At 39.2% G+C, this 16,414-nt stretch overlaps 1 long non-coding RNA gene across 2 annotated transcripts in view; it reads right to left on the bottom strand.

The window, feature by feature from the left end:
• The window catches only part of LOC309863937, a 96,080-nt gene extending 85,023 nt beyond the window's left edge, over window positions 1-11,057 (bottom strand). The window contains exon 1 of one of the 2 annotated variants that reach the window (XR_014311303.1): window positions 10,796-11,057. This is a non-coding gene — a long non-coding RNA (uncharacterized lncRNA). The remainder of the gene's footprint in view (window positions 1-10,795) is intronic. The other variant, XR_014311304.1, reaches the window with a different exon arrangement.
• Window positions 11,058-16,414: the final 5,357 nt, after the last annotated feature.

Raw genomic sequence — 16,414 nt, forward strand, 5'->3', positions numbered from 1 at the left:
TCTAGGGAAAGCCCACCAGGAACACATACCTATGACTGGACAAGCTAGATTTATTCCTGGGTGCAAGGAAGGGAGAATTTCATTGGGCAATGTGAGACATTTCAGAAGTTTTTGAAGGACTTATCACAGGATCAAGACAAATGTGAAATGACTTGGGGGGATGGTTTAAGGAAGTGGCTTTGCCCTCATTTGGATGTTATCCATAGTTGGGGATAATTCTATGATTAGACATTTTTTAAAAAAGATTTATTTGAGAGAGAGAAAGAGATAGCATGAGGAGGGGCAGAGGGAGAGGAAGGAGAGAAGCAGACTCCAAACTGAGTGCAGAGCCCAATATGGGGCTCTGTCTGAGGACCTTGAGATCATAACCTGAGCCGAAATCAAGAGTTGGCCACTTATCTGACTGAGACACCCAGTACCCAACTGGACTAAGACTTAAGTCTGGACTAAGACTGGACATTTTTAAAAATCCTGTGTATAAGATGGGAAAAGTAAAGTAAGCCCAAAGCGGCAGTTGGGAAAAGAGCAGCAAGTTTCCATATTAGCCAGTACATGGGGATGTTTGGTATTTCTATGGTTTGCACAATGACCTTGTTTCTATGCTTAAAGAAGTTATGGAATAGTTTTGTCTTTCTTCGTCACAGGCATTGGTGGTGATTTAGAAGCTTATTTATGATCAATTGTAGAATATCAAGGCCTATTGTGAGTGATTAGCTCTTAACACTGCTAACGTCTGGCTGTGTTAGGCCAGTTTCTGAATGTAAGAAGCTGCTTTCCTTTTTATCCGTGTTATCTTCTCTCTTGCCACTTTTAGGCCAGCAGGGACTCTGGGACAAAATTCTGGCCAAAGAGATACAAACATGTTCTGGGATCTTTCCGTTAAAATTGGATTTTACCTATTAAAATGTATTGGCACCATCCCTTCTTGCTGGCCCATCTTCCTGCTTGGGGGAAAGAGGATGTATTTATAGAAGGTGCAGCAGTCTTTTTTTTTTTTTTTTTTTTTTTTTTGTAATAATGAGGAAGATCAAGGAAATCTCAGTCTTTGGCATGACTGCTCTGCTGAACCAATCAAGCATTAGTAATTGGATTTCTCACTGTAGGGGGAAAAATAACTCCTAATTTAAGAAAAAAAGTCACTCTAGTTAGGCTGTTTGTTACCTATATTTGAAAGCATTCCTAAAACATTAGGTATCCATGTTCATATTTACTAAACTAGATACTTTTCTGGCAGCCAGATTTTTATGATGGCTCAGAGCATATTCCATTTGGAAATATAACTTGGAAATACCCCATTTTTTAAAATAAGGCTTATGTTAGGTGGAAAAATTGTTTTTTCTGCTTCATAAAATTTGTCATTACTTCATTCAGATGCAATTGCTTCCTTGGTTTCAGAAACCTACATAAAAATGAAGGCTTTATAAACCTTCCAGATTAAGTTCAACGGAAAGAAGTGTGGGCACATTTTTGTAGACTTGACTATTAAAAGGTGAATACAGCTGTAAACCTAATTGCTGGATAATTGTGACTTCACTGTTGCAGTTTCAATGGTGAAGTCCCAATGGGTCCCTACAGGCATTGTGATTTGTTAAGCTTAACAATGTATTAGTTGGCTTTAATGATCACTGACTAAAGGGTAGAAAGACCTCTTATCCTCCGAGAAGGAGAATTCCATGGTTACTCTCTACCACTGTGGTTAGCAGTTTAGAGCTCCTAGTACAGAATCAATGGCCACTGGAAAACTGATACTGTGTTGAAAGATGAGGATGAGGACAACAGCTAATTACTATTTTTTTTTTAAAGATTATATTTATTTATTTGACAGAGCGAGACATAGCGAGAGAGGGAACACAAGTAGGGTTAGTAGAAGAGGGAGAGGGAGCAAGGAGCAGGGAGCCTGATGCTTAATGACTGAGCAACCCAGGTGCCCCAATAGCTAATTACTATTAATATCTAGTGTGCAAGAACACTAAACCACAGGGGCCAGTAGGAATTCAATGTCTTCCAGATTCTGAATGAGAGGTTTTAATAAAAGATAAGGGATGATGTTCAGAGAAACTTGATGTACTGACATTTAGGACTCATATTGAAAATTATGTGTCTATGGTTAGAATAAATTTGACTCAATCCACCAAATGATAATTATTCCACAGGTGTTTCTTATCTGCCTTTATACATAGTAGGTGCAAAATAGTTCAAGAAATGGTTGAAAGTCCATTAGAATTTGGCTCTGCAGAATGGCTCTGCAATAGTGACTATAATTTATCAAAATATTCTCTATAAATGGTAAATCAATTAGCAGGTCACAATTCCTATATTACAGTTATATTACTGAGTAAAATATATTAATGTTCATTGTGGTGAACCTATACTATCCAGATGCAAGGAAATTGAGTAATTGATGAGGAAGATCCTTGTCCACTTAATTAAATAGAATGTGAATCTTGCATGGAGTGCTTGACTCTACCAGAAAAATGTGTCAGTGCATGAAGCTGACCAGTGTCTTTTTCAAGAAAAACTCAACCCTAATCCACAACAAAACTGTTTCACAATATAAGTTTAATATTCTATACTCAGAATATTTTAAAAGTCTGAGTTTTTCTTCCAGTTCTTATATAGGCAGATGAAATAAATCCATCCAAATGAAAGGATTCATACAAACAGCCCCCTGAAGGGTTATTGGCTATAGGTATGTGTTGAAATTATAGGCGCTATACACCTTCATGAAATTTGAGTAAACTGGAGAAATTCACTGAAAGAGGAACATGCAGAATATAAGTTTCATGGTAATCCTCTTCGGTAGGATTGTCATTATGTAGGCTTCTCAGACTTCCTTCCTGTTTTGCATTTCTTCAGGAAAGAAGCTCTTTGAAATGAATAGGAGATCCATCCCAGGAAAGATACTGCAAATGATGTTTAGAAGCTTGTCTGGTTTTCCTATTTTGTTGTTTTTGTGATACTGAACACCTTCCCACAGAATTAAGTTCTGATGAAGTCTGTGTCATGACGAACTTATTTTCAGAGAATGAATGCATGAAAGAACAAACTCTTAGTCTTTTTGCTAGGAATTTCTCTCCAAATCTGTTAAAAGCAGAGGGAGGGGCAGATGAAGTCAGTGAGCTAAGTACTAAATTGGATATATCAAATTAGCAGTAAAAAATAAAGGAGGGAGTCTAGAGGCCATTCTACCTATCACAGGGGTCCTGAAGGTACTTCGCAGCACTGGACTTTAAGACTGGTAAGGAAGGCAGTTGCCACAGGGATAAGCTAGTTCACCAAAACGATTTTGCTTAACCTCTTTGGCAGAAAGGTTGGCTATGTTTTGCACCTTCTTTGCACTTACTTGTGACCAGGAAGACTAAGTTCTGGCCAAGAGGAGTTACTAATGCCTTCTCCAGGCATGGCCCATAAAACACCTCTCACTCAATCTTCCATGCTCTTTTTCTCCTCACCTGGCTAGATGTAGGAGGATCCAGCAATGTACTCTGAGGCCCTGAGGAATGGTAGAGTCTCTAGCTAGAAGCAGCTGGGTTCCTTTGTGGAGCAGAGACCCCCACCAAAGCATATTGCACCATGATTTGCTTGAGAAATAAACCTTTATTGTGTTAGTCTTTGAAATTTGAGAAGTGTTTGCTACAGCAGATAGCTTATCCTAACTGATTTTGAAATTTGTACCTACCAGTGGGGCACTGGTATAACAACAAATGTGGCACTGATTTAGTGTTTGCCTGTGGGCAGCGAGGACTGTGATATTAGAAGCTGAAAATATGGTCATGAATGGGAAGAACCTTGGATGTTGTCTGGGAATCCAGAAGGCATGATGTATACTTGAAAATCTTATAGCTTTAGGACAGTGATTCTTAACCGTGGGTACATATTAGAATCACTTGAAGAACTGTAAAAACTATCTATGCTCTGTCCCCACCCCCAGAGATTCTGACTTAACGTGTGTGTATGTGTTGGAGAAGGGGAAGATCATTAGTAGCATTTTAACAGTTTTCCAGGTAGTTCTGATATGCAGCCAAGCTTGAGAACCAAAGCTCAAGGCAGAGATCAGCAATTGGCTTTTTTGTAAAGGTCAAAATTGTAAATATTTTGGGCTCTGAGAGCACTATCATCTTTGTTGCACATATTCAACTCTGCTGATATAGCATGAAGGCAGCCATGACAATATGTAAGCAAATGGGTAGCCTTTGTTCCAGTAAAATTTGTTTACAAAACAGGCAAAACAGCTGGATTTTACCTGTGGGCACTTGTTTGCTGATCCTTTCTCTAGGCCTGTGATTCTCAAAAACTTTCTTCTTGGGACTGATTTATCTTTTTAAAAACTACTGAGAATTACAAAAAGATTTTGTTTATGAGCTATATTTAGGAAAAATTACCACATTAAAACTGAGAAGTTAAAGATACTAATGAGCTGAAAATAATCATAAATCCATTATGTTAAAATAAACAATATATTGTTACTGTATTTTCAAAAGCACTTTATTAAAGGATGACAATGTTTCACATTTTTTGTAAAACTCTATACTGTCCAGTTTAATAGGCATAGAGATTCTCATTTGCCTTCCCATTTGCTCTGTTATGATATGTTGAAGTATATGAGGAAAACGTGGCCTGACACAGATGTGGACATATTTTCTGTGAGAAGGGCAATCTTCTTTTGTCAGGGTATTTGAATAGCCTTTTCAAATAACTATGGATAGTTTTTGTAATAATTCAACAGGTGATAATTTAAATTGATTACAATGTGGATTCTGAAACCATATCAAGGAACTTTTTGCACATTATTACATTAAAATCTATTGGTTTACTGTACTTCAAAGGGATTTTTTACCCATGAATGATTTTGTGATATCTTTCATCGGTTTCTTAGAAAATATTGTTTCACTGATTTACACATTGACACACCTCATTATATAATATTTTTAAAAATCACATTTGTTAATATCAGTACTGATATCTTCAGAAAAGTCTTTAAAGATTCAGAACTGTCAGGCGCATGGTGTCAGAGATGATTTTTCCAAAATTCTAATTCTTACTTGAAAGCTTGAGTTTTATCATTGGCAACAGATACTGTCAGGTTGTTCGCCTTCAAGTGACAGGCTCACTTCATTTATTTTCAAGAAAATGACTGCCAAATACCCAAGTCTGAATAACCATATTTTGTTTATCACTTGTTCTCTCAAGTAAAAATGGTGTCCCATGAAAAAGAGATGAGTTCAGTTTGCAACTCAAACAATCACATATTGCTTTTCCTCCAAGACAACCATTGTATTTTGGTATGCAGCAGAAGTGCTTTACGTGTTCTTTCCTTTTGATCCCACAGAATATTGAAAAGACTTGTACTCGAGGGTTGAGATTTAATAAAGTGAATAATTTTTCCTGTTTCAGCAGGGGCATTCTTAAGTGAAAGGTGTTTGTTTGTTTGTTTGTTTGTTTTTTGTTTTTTGTTTTTTTTGCAGCAAGTTTATGGTGACAAATAGGACCCAAAGTCCAATGATACAGTGATGCAGTTTGCTGAAAGTGCCTTGATTTGTGCTAAGGCACCAGCAGTTTCACCCACCACTGCTGGTGTGGCATCTGTGCAAGTGTTGTCAACACTGTGAAAAAGGCAAACAACCTCTTAGAGTTTTTATAAAAGTAGTTTTGACTTGTGGATCCACTAAAAGAATCTCCAGGATTCCTAGGTGTGTGCAAACCATACTTTGAGAACCCTTGTTTTAGGTCATGTTCATCAGTGTGTTGGCTTCCTCTGGTAAGGTGTTTCAAAAAAGAGATGTGTTCAGACAGGGTTGCTCAGTTTTCAAGCTGACCAGAAAACAATAGACAGTCAAAGACTTGGGGTAAAAAGTGGTTGGGAAGCCAACTGCCTCCAGATCCTAAATAGAGCCATGAAAGTCAGGTAAAACTTTTTAGTTGGTTGTCATGAATTAGTTTTAGGTCAAGGATCTGATTAAGAGTGAAGCCTTGTGATATGAAACCATAATAAAAGTAGCTGTTAAGGAGAGGGAGGGAAGAGAAAGACCTGAGACTTACAGATTGGAGCAAATGCAACAGAAGCCTAGAATGTTTTTGATGAAAATTTTATTGTCAAGAAATCCAAAATATCAGACTAAAAAACTCACTGGCTGAGCTGTAAAATCACATTTTGGGTTCTCAGACTTTTGGTAACACTCATTTCAGCTGTTACCAAAGGGAGTAAATACACAATAAGAACTCCTAAAAGCTGAGTCCAAGGAGTAAAGAGGAAAGAGAATTGTTCCCAAGTAGCAGAATTAAAGCTTAATTAAATAACTCACCTTCTCCCTAGGATAAGGGCTTTAATAAGACCTACCAAGCAGGATTTCAGAATTGCAATAGGCCAGTGAATACTGTAATTCCCATTATTCCCCTTTTGGAATAGAAGTTCTAATTGCATTTATTCTGTTCATGATCCACCACTGTACATAGACTAGGCTCATAACAACACCACTCTCTTCCTTACCTGCCTGCCACGTACAAAGGTCTGAGCCGGGACTCCACGCCATAAGGAGGTGGTGTGGCCACTGGATGGAGGAATCCTGATTAGTCAACAGAGCATAATCTTGCCCTACACCTTGAATTGGATTGTGACATGAGCAGGGAGAAAATTTTATTGTGCTAAGCCAGAGATTTTTGTTACCACACTTGTTACAAATGTTCTCTGTTACAGTATTTCAACGACTCTGAAGAAAGTAGAGTCTCTTCCATTGATTGAAACATGAGAAAATGAACTGAGGCAGTGGCAGAATCAGAATACATAGTAAAGAGGTAGACTCAGTAAGCTTCTGGAGACTGAGGAGATTTGAGCAAAAGGGACAGCAAGGGCTGTGGGATGAGTTCTAGCTCTCTATGTCTAAGTGGGTGGAAGTTTTGGATGGTACCAATAGAACAATCCAGTGAAGTTGTCCAATAGGCAGTAGTAATATGGAGGCTAAGAGCCAAGGGCAGAGGTCTCAAAAGGAGGAACATACAAGACAATCATCAAGGTATAGGTGATGGCTGAAGCCATGGGAAGGAGCAGTGGTGGATGGAATTTGTTGGGATGACTACTGAGAGGGAGAAGAGTACAGAGACCATCTAATTAAGAGTAGAATGCATAAAAGAGAATACTCCCAGAAAGGGCAAACTCCCAGAAAGGAAGCAAAATGGTAGCAAAAGTCTAGTCCATTTTGAAGAAAAAACAGTTCAAAGAATTATTAAATATTAGAGTCAAATATTGCAAAGAGTTCTAATTTTAAATTTAAGTGGGTATTGGTGACCTTCATCAGGATAATTTTAATACAGCTTTGATGTAAAATTCAAATCATTGTGGGATAAATGCCTCATGATTTTATGGATGAATAAACAGACTGAAGGTGTTAAATCTTGACCAAGGTCCACGGTACATATTGGAACTTGGCTTGGAACGCTTGCCTATCCAAGACTACAACCTGTGCTCCTCCACTCTTCCAAACACAGAAAGATGCTATTCAGATATAATTTTGATTATCATTTTGCTAAAGCAGTATAAAATAGAAGGCTTACAGAAACTGTAAAGGTCAATATTTTCAGAGAGAAAGTTATCGGTGACTTTTCTATATTTTCTGAGACGATTCCCCTCTCATTCCTCCTTCCCTGCTTTCTTTACCTTAAGCTGATTCTATGGATTTTGTTGGTAATGTGGAGTTAAATTTTATAACATGAATGGGTGTGTCACTGTTATACACTTTTAATAGGATTATTTTGGTTTTAGAACACAGGTTGTATTAGTCTGCTGAAGTAAACTTTTTCCCTAAAACTACGTCTAAATAAGATGATTGATAGAACTTTTTCTCTCTAAAGTTGTATAAAACTTAATTAGCAAGATCAAAGCCTAGAAGAGCTTAATAGCCACAGTCACATTTACCAGATGCCTGGTTAGTAATTTAGCTTTTAGAATATAATCCCTAAACAAGTAAAAAACAGAAACAATTTTTTTTTAGGAGATTTAACTTATGATTTTTTACTTCAATAAACCTAATGGAAAATCTTAAGTGCTGTTATAGAGCACTATTTCAAAATAAGCTCCTTAGCAAAATAAATGAAAGACATGTAGAAACCTGAAGAAGCATTTATGCTTCAGAGCCAAGGTGTCTGCAGAACTTGTGGAGGAAACCTCTCTTTCTTTCATTTCATATAAAGACCATTTTGTGTGAAATAAAGGAGAGTAATTGGCATCACTTGAATTCATTATTCATTAAATTTAACTATTTTTGGCTTGGTATATACTGATTTCCTAATCTGGAATGCCTGCTAAAATATTTTCATTAAGATGTGTTATTTTAAGTAGTAAAGGACCTTCCAATTTAGGACTCAGAACATTCAATTTGGAGTATATATAAAGTCAAGAATAAATACAGTCAGCATTATTAAACATAAACCTTGCTACTGCCCTACTTCAGTTGCAATTTTTGATTGCATAATTCATTCTTGTTTATCCCCTTTGCATTTCTATAGCAACTATTTCTGTGGAATTTATGTGTTTGGTTGAAATGTCCCAGTAGAACAAAAAAGAAGCTTTTGTAAAATTTTTCTGAAGGCTGAATGTAGTGATGAGGAATTGAGAAAGGACCGGGCTTGTTTGCAAAGCAATTAAAAAAAAAAAAAATCTCTTTATATGTGTTCAAATGTGTGTGCAAACACACACTGGATGTGTGTCTCATTTTAAAGACCATAAACCTCATCTGATTATCCATATTCACTTAAAATGGGGTGACAGATGACAATCTCCCTTTTAAAAATTAGTTGATAGGAAACAATTCAGAGAGCAGAGATATTCAGTCTCATCTAAAAAAACCCCCCAAAACTCATCTTATTTTTAAGTTACCCATGTGGATTTTTGTAAAATTATAAATAGAAAAATGTAGCTATCACATGCCAATTACATGTTACATAAGAGATAGGGTAATGGATGTGCTCCATGTTTTAAGGGATACTATTATGCAATGCACACTGCCACATGGGAAATTCAAAGGAAACATAAAATGGTTTATGAAAGAACAAAATTAAACTAAGTTTATTTTTATTTCTAAACTAAGCTTATTTTTTAGCAATTGTAAAACATTTTATTCAGTTGTTCTCATCAGGACTAAATTTATCTTATTCAGACAATTAATTCAGAAGGTTCAGAAAATTTTTGCTTATGAGATTGAGATCTGACTGTTTTTCAGAATCTGTTGTATGCTGGAAGGATAACATTGCAATTTCTAAGTCTCTTATCAAATGTTAAGACTGCTTAACACATTTTATAAAAGCAATAAAAATAGAAAAATTATATATTAACTAAATTTTGTATTTTTAACATTTTAAAACATGTTTTGTATTTAGGTGAAACAAGGCTAAAATTTGTGTGTGTGTTTTTTTTTAAGATTTTATTTATTTATTTGAAAGACAGAGATCACAAGCAGGCAGAGAGGCAGAGAGAGAGAGAGGAGGAAGCAGGTTCCCTGATGAGCAGACAACCTGATGCAGGGCTCTCTGTGGGGCTTGCTTCGGGGCTTGATCCCAGGACCCAGGGATCACAACGTGAGCCAGAGGCAGAGGCTTTAACCCATTGACCCAACCAGGCACCCCTGGGGTTTTAGAATTAGAATAGTTGTCTTGTATGGTATTAGTTACATATAATAAAAGCAAGTAAAACAAAAACTTTGTAATTTCATACTAAATGTATTCACTAATTCATTGAACATGTATGAATTATTTACTCTGTGACAAGATATTCTACCTATATCTCTGGATACATAACAAAAGTTTAGCTACTCGATACTTTCCGAAACCTGAGGACTAATTCTTACTATCACTGTGTAGTAAGATAATTTGGTGCAGGTCCTGAGTAAAAGGGAAAAAAGGAGCAAACAAAACAAAAGTATACTGATGAATTACAAAAACTACTATTTTTTGAGAATGCAGATATTTAACTGGGTTGGGACCAAAGGTTGTTAGTGCTGTTGGCCACAACTATCTGAAAAGAGCCCAAAATGTCAAGCTGACCTCTTAATGGTGACTGGGTAATTACCAAGGTTCAGTGGTTTGTTCTTGATGTGCATCCAAACATTTGGATGTCTGTCCAGCATTTTTAGTTAGAGCTTTCTCTTCTATTAACACAGTTTAGGAAAGTGTAAAGTAGGAGCTGAACATTTATGATACTATTTTTATCATTATATGAAACAAATGAAAGCAGTCCATATTTTGAATGCATTCCCTTAATTTTTTTTATCATTATATGAAACAAAATACATTTTGAATGTATTCCCTTAAGTTCATGTGGGGCTAAAGTTGGTTGGCATTAGTTATTTATGCCTCATTGTTGATAGCAAGAATGCAGATGTTGTGAATTCAGAACCTGAGGGACAGACAATAGCTAAGATCCCCATAGGCTGTGACATGTTCCGTGAAAGACAGAAATGGGTGATGCGAATGATGGTAATGGGCTGGAGGGGGTGGGAAGGAAGTCAAAAAGAGGCTCTCCAAGGAGGCAACACCTAACTTGAGGTCCAAAGGATGAGGAGCCCTGGGGGAAAGAATGTTGCCGGCAGGCAGAACTAGTAGTGCAGAAATAGGCAGTGAAAGGAGCGCGTTGGTTAGGAACAGGAAGGAGGGTAATTTATGCTCCACTGGAAAGAATCTTTCTGACTTAGGTGATTTCATATCCAATGGAGAATGCTCCGCTGTCAAGCCGCAGAGCCTGGGTTGCAGTACAGTAATCAACCATCCCCAATTGCAGCCACTTCGAACAACTAGATTTCTCTCTCACCCACTCCATCTGTCCATTGCTGTCGGCCACGTGCTCTGCTCGGCGTACTCCTCACTCCAGGACCCTCGCTGACCCGGCAGTCATGACTGGGAACACAGCCGTTACGGTGCAGAGTAAAAAGCAAGCCCGGCACATCCAGGGCAGCCTCTTAAAGCTTAGCAAACGTCGCTTCCACTTGCATTTCATTGGCCAAAGCAGTGACTAATCTCAAGTCAGGAAGGGAGTGTGGCTCTCCAGCGTGCCTGGGAGACGAGTAGAGCTACAAGTATTGATGAGCGGAAGTAATAATGTTCCCTGTGTGGGTCAGTGAATGACCTGGTATTGCATGTACAAGTGGTGAGGGGGTGCGCGTCTTCAGGGAAAAGGTCTATTGCTTTAATCAGATTCTCAAAGGAATCCGTGACACAACAATGATTAAAAACCACTGGACCAGTTGAAAACTGTCATGTAAACAGATAATTGCTATACAAGGCAATTTGCAGCATGAGTGAAAGGCTGAAATGATTAAAATGTTGTGAGTGGGGATGTGTGCACGTGCGTTGTGTGCACATTTGTTAGGTGCACGCAAGTGTGTGTGTGGTGATAAGGCAGACATTGAGCAAATTCATAGATCAAAGAGTGGAAGGCAGAGAGCAGAAAGCAGCAGATTAAAGACCCCAAAGGGTTAGGGGAAGTGACTGAAGCCCCAGAAGATGTCTGAGGAGAAGGTATCCAATATTCTCTACAAGTGTTAGCTCTGGGGATCAGCTAATTCCCCGATGGAATTAAGGAGGAAAGGGGAGCGGGAGTAGGGAAAGGACGATACTCCCACAGCTCAGGCTGCAGGGGGAGGGGAAAGAGAGGACCTCTGTTTTGTCTGATAGATGGACAAGGGCAGCTACTTACACTGAGGAGATCGTGGAGTATGTTGACAATTCGGAACAGCTGTAGGGGAAATCTGAAACGGAGCTGACTGGGGACAAATGAAAGGACTGCCAGCAGCACTGAGGGTCCAGCTGATGTTGGAGAACATAGATTTGGTGTGGTGCCAGTACACAGAGTTACGGGATTTTTCCGTATCCATGCTCAGCTGCCTGGAAGCAGAAGCTGAGAAAGTTGATGGTTGGATTGATCTGGGGCTGGGGATTGGCAGAGCAGGTGTGGCAACATGTTCTGCTGATAATAGGAAGTTCAAGGATCTCTGAACAGGCAGAAAAGACTAATTTAACTTTTAATTTTTTAAATTAAGCTGGTCTGGGGGCGCCTGGGTGGCTCAAGGGGTTAAAACCTCTGCCTTCAGCTCAGGTCATGATCTCAGGGTCCTGGGATCGAGTTCCGAATTGGGCTCTCTGCTCAACAGGGAGCCTGCTTCCTCCTCTCTCTCTCTCTCTCTCTCTGCCTCCCTCTCTTCCTACTTGTGATCTGTCAAATAAATAAATAAATAAATCTTAAAAAAAGAAAAAGAAGTTTAAATTAAGCTGGTCTGTAATGGCGAGAAACCCCTTTGCACCTCTAATTGCTCGTTGTGAGTTGTGGTTGTCATTCCCAGGACAACTTGGTTTTGTCATGAATTCATAACTGATGTAACATCTAGAACCAGTATGGTTAAGAGTAAGCAGTATAGCTTATTTCTTACTGCTTGAGTAGGAGTAATCGTGCTACAGCCACAGAAGATTTTATGGGTTCCTGATAGCCCCTTACTTATTCCTCTAGTAAAATCTCACAGAAGAAAGGTAAAAGAAAAAAAAATCTCTAAAAATAAAATCACATACTCAGAGACAGAATTGCTTAGCTAAGCATCTTGCTATTAATTAATATGTTGTATATTTTGCTGCCTTGGCTGCTAGTAGGACATTGTATTTAGGGAAACTATTAAATGAAGACAAAAGAAAAACATCTGGAGTAGCTAGCTCCGAAGCAGAGTGTGGTTTGAAGTAGTGTTGTATTGGGTGCCTCTTTCCCCAGTTGCCTGCCAAGTCCCTGAATTTTCCCAATTTCAGGGAGGTTACATCATAAGCATTTGATTAAAAATCATGTTGCTGTTCATAGAGGCTGCATATGCATGCTTAAGGCAAACACAACCATCATGCTAATTCTTCTGGCTTTCTTGAAACCTGTCCTTTCACTTCCCACCTCCTTGGAATGGAGGTTTTGTCTCTGATGTGTCTCTTGATGAGTGACAGGTGAGGTGAGCGAGTCTGATCCTTTAGAATTATGTTTGAGGCTGAAATTAAATGAGACTTTTCACATCCTTTCCCAACAGAAAGGAGTTAGCTAGCAGGAGGCAAGCAAGTTAAAATTCTAAAAAGAGGTTGTCGCTACAAATGGCTCTTCCCCAGAAGACCCTCTCTCAGAATTTCGGTTGTTGAAAACGAGCAGGTTTTATCTCCAGGAACTAAGTCTCTCTTCGCTTCTGGGCTGCCAGCTTGTCGACGATCTTCAGCTGAGGCAGCGCTGCCAGAATGAAGAGCTGGAGAATCTCCTCGACTCTCTATTTATTTTAGAGTATGATAATTTGAGGGAAAATTAAAATTGCCAGTTTTCCATTACATACGAAAGCTCTCAGTGCCGGTTATCTCATCAGACCTCACAAATATATTTCTGCAGAAAATTATGTAAACAGATGGAAGAGCCAAGAAAAGGGGGGATTAATGTCTGGTCAAAGTCCACACAGTGTCTTTAGGGCGAGGCTGGGCACCTGCCCCTCTGGACTGATCTGCTGGAGCTCTTCCTGTGCTAGCCCAGGACAGGGCAGCATGCGATGCCCAGATCACAGAGCCAATACTGTGCTGAGGGCTCGTGATGAAAGGGCCAAGGATACTAGGTTTTAAGTCTTCACGTGTTGACTGCAACAAGCAGCTCCTGAGTCCCAGAGACTGCGGCACTCTGAAAGCAGGAGCTGTGTGTTCATCTTCGCAAACAGCACCAACCTCAGTGCCTGGCACAGCACTAGAAATCCACTCAGTGGTGAATCCCGTGGAATACATTCAGCCTTTAACAAGGACCCAAACAATCTCCATTCTCTGCTCAGTATGTTGCCATGGCTTCTCGTTCCACTCTGAGTTCAAGTCGAAGCCCTAAGCCAGGTGATTTGCTGCCTGCTGCCTGAGACACTGGTGCTCGTCTCCATCCCCCCTTCTCTCCCCATGTACCCTTCTTCTACTCCTTTTCTGTGACCCTCGGCTGTTCTTTAGGCCTCGGCCCTTACTCTACATCCCTGAAAGGCCACCAGCTTTACTTCCTTCAAGACTCTGCCCAAGTGTCATTTTTTTATTGTCCTATTTCCATTGTTCTTGTCCTCCCTTGTCCCCTGCCCACCTGTACCTTTGAGCTCCCTCAGCCTGGTCTTACATAGCACTTACCACCTTCTGACTTTAATCTGCTATATTATTCACTTAATTATTACTTTGATGTTTTGCTGTTTGTGTCCCTTTTCCTAAGACATTAGACTACAAGGGCAAAGATTTTTGTCTTTTTTTTGGTCACTAATATCACTAGCATTCCATCCAGTGCCCGACACATAGAGAATGCTCTGTAAATAATTGTTGAATGATTAATAAAAGTGGATTAATGAATCCAGTAAATAGATGAGTCGGAAAGTGAAAAGGATACACCTTTCAAGCCAGCTATGAAGGTGAACCGTCAGTTGTGGTCAATTTATAGAGGCAAACATTTATTTTCATATTCAGAATCTCTTGTAATTCATGATGAACTTGGCCAACTTTCAGAGTCCAAGCTGCAGACATCCAGCCTATTAACTATTAAAGTCTTAACTCTTGTTAACATGTAGTTCAATCCCTGATGAACTCACACAGAGCACGTGTGGAGTCTGGTATTTTTCCAAAGTGGGGTCTGAGTCCCTCTGCATTAGAGTTGCTTGATTAATATTAAGGTTCCTGAACCTTACCTAGTTTACTGAATAATCTCTGAGAGATTACTCGTAGATCCTCAGGTATTTCAGATGAATGAAAATTTCTGAATTACTAGTGTATAGATCTATAGAAAATGAGGACTGTAGTAGAACAGGATCTCTTATTATAGTATGGTTATTCCATAAGATATTGATAAGATTGGAATTTTTAAAAAAGTGTTCCTAGAATGAATAATGGAAACTCTGAATTAAATAGATTTTTTTTTTTTGTAATAGGAATTCTCAGATCCTTTAATAAGTTGACATCACTGTGAATTCCCAGTAGCAGGATATAGTATGTATATCCCTTTATTTATTGTGGGTATATTTTTTATTTCATTGTGGGTATATTTTTAGGTACCTCTTACTACCTTTTAGGGAGAGGTGATTTTGTTTTGTTCTAAGGAAAAAGTCTGAGCTTTGCTGTTGGAGATAACACCCAAGATTCATTCCTGATTGTAACATTCTATAATTTTCTTTTTTGCTTATTCTCCTCAGTTTGTAATCTAATTGGGGATTTTTGCATCCTTGAGAAAAGTGTAAAATAACATATCTGCATTTCACTATTCCTAGGACTCATCCTTGCAAATGAAAAATGTATCTCTCCCTCTCTCTCTCTCTCTCTCTCTCTCTCTCTCACACACACACACACACACACACACACACACACACACACAATGTGTGAGAGAGGAGCAATGCCAGTTCAGAGGGCCCACAGAAAAGCTTATGTACATACATCTGAATGAATTGGGTCTGTTTGTTAGAGTAAAATTTGTAGGTTGGTAAGTGAGGGTTCTGTTCTGTTACATGTTTGTGGGATTCACATGTATACATACCTCACTGGGTATTAGCATGTACGGGGCCTGTCCCTCTGTATTGATCACCACTAATCTATTCCTTATGTCACTTTCTATTCCTTTGGCGTGGCCCCTGGAAACAAGATAGGTATGTGCCTGGAATAAAGTGCCTTCTCCCCTTTTGAAAGCCATTTGAGGTCTATGGCACATTACATCCTTCTGTGTAATGGAAGTATCCACACATGGGCAATCGCTGTCTACAGATGTAATGAACCAAGTGGGAGGTAATGAGAAGTGACTGTCACACCATCTCTAGGGCCCTGTTCCTCCCGCCACACAATTACACTGTGACCCTAGAGAAACCAAGAAGACTATAGCATTCTTCCCCCTTCCTAATGGTCTTAAAATCAGGCCTTGCTTACCAGGGGGAGCTAAAATGCAGCATTATTCATTTGACAGTCAGAGGATGTCCAAGGAAATATATAATTATAATACGGGAGGCTGTTCTATACACAATCATGCACTGTTTCCTCAGTTCTGACTTGGCCTCTTGCCTGAAAGATGCCAGTAGACTAAGACAGTCCTTTCCTGCTTTTCCCTGGCATGTGTTTTTGGGGTGAGAACTGTTACTTCTTTCATAACGGGAGAGTCTAGGGCTCCGGCGGGTGGGCAGAGCTGCAGTCGGGGTAGAGGAATACGTGCCGCAGCTTCACAAAAAGAAACTCCTCTCTTTTAAGTAATGATGATAAATGCAGCGAGAACAGCTTCTGGGGGCTATGTCTCACCAATCCTATTTCTGAGTCGTGTTTCACAGAGCGCCTTGATTACAGTGACCATTCCCACTGGCCTATTCTTGCGGTGAGGGAGAGGTTGGCAGGACTGCAGAAAAGGTAGAGGGCTGCCTGCTGAGTCAACTTTTAGAGAGCATACAGA

The sequence above is a fragment of the Mustela nivalis genome (assembly GCF_964662115.1).
Source record: "Mustela nivalis genome assembly, chromosome: 4".
Taxonomy (NCBI): domain Eukaryota; kingdom Metazoa; phylum Chordata; class Mammalia; order Carnivora; family Mustelidae; genus Mustela; species Mustela nivalis.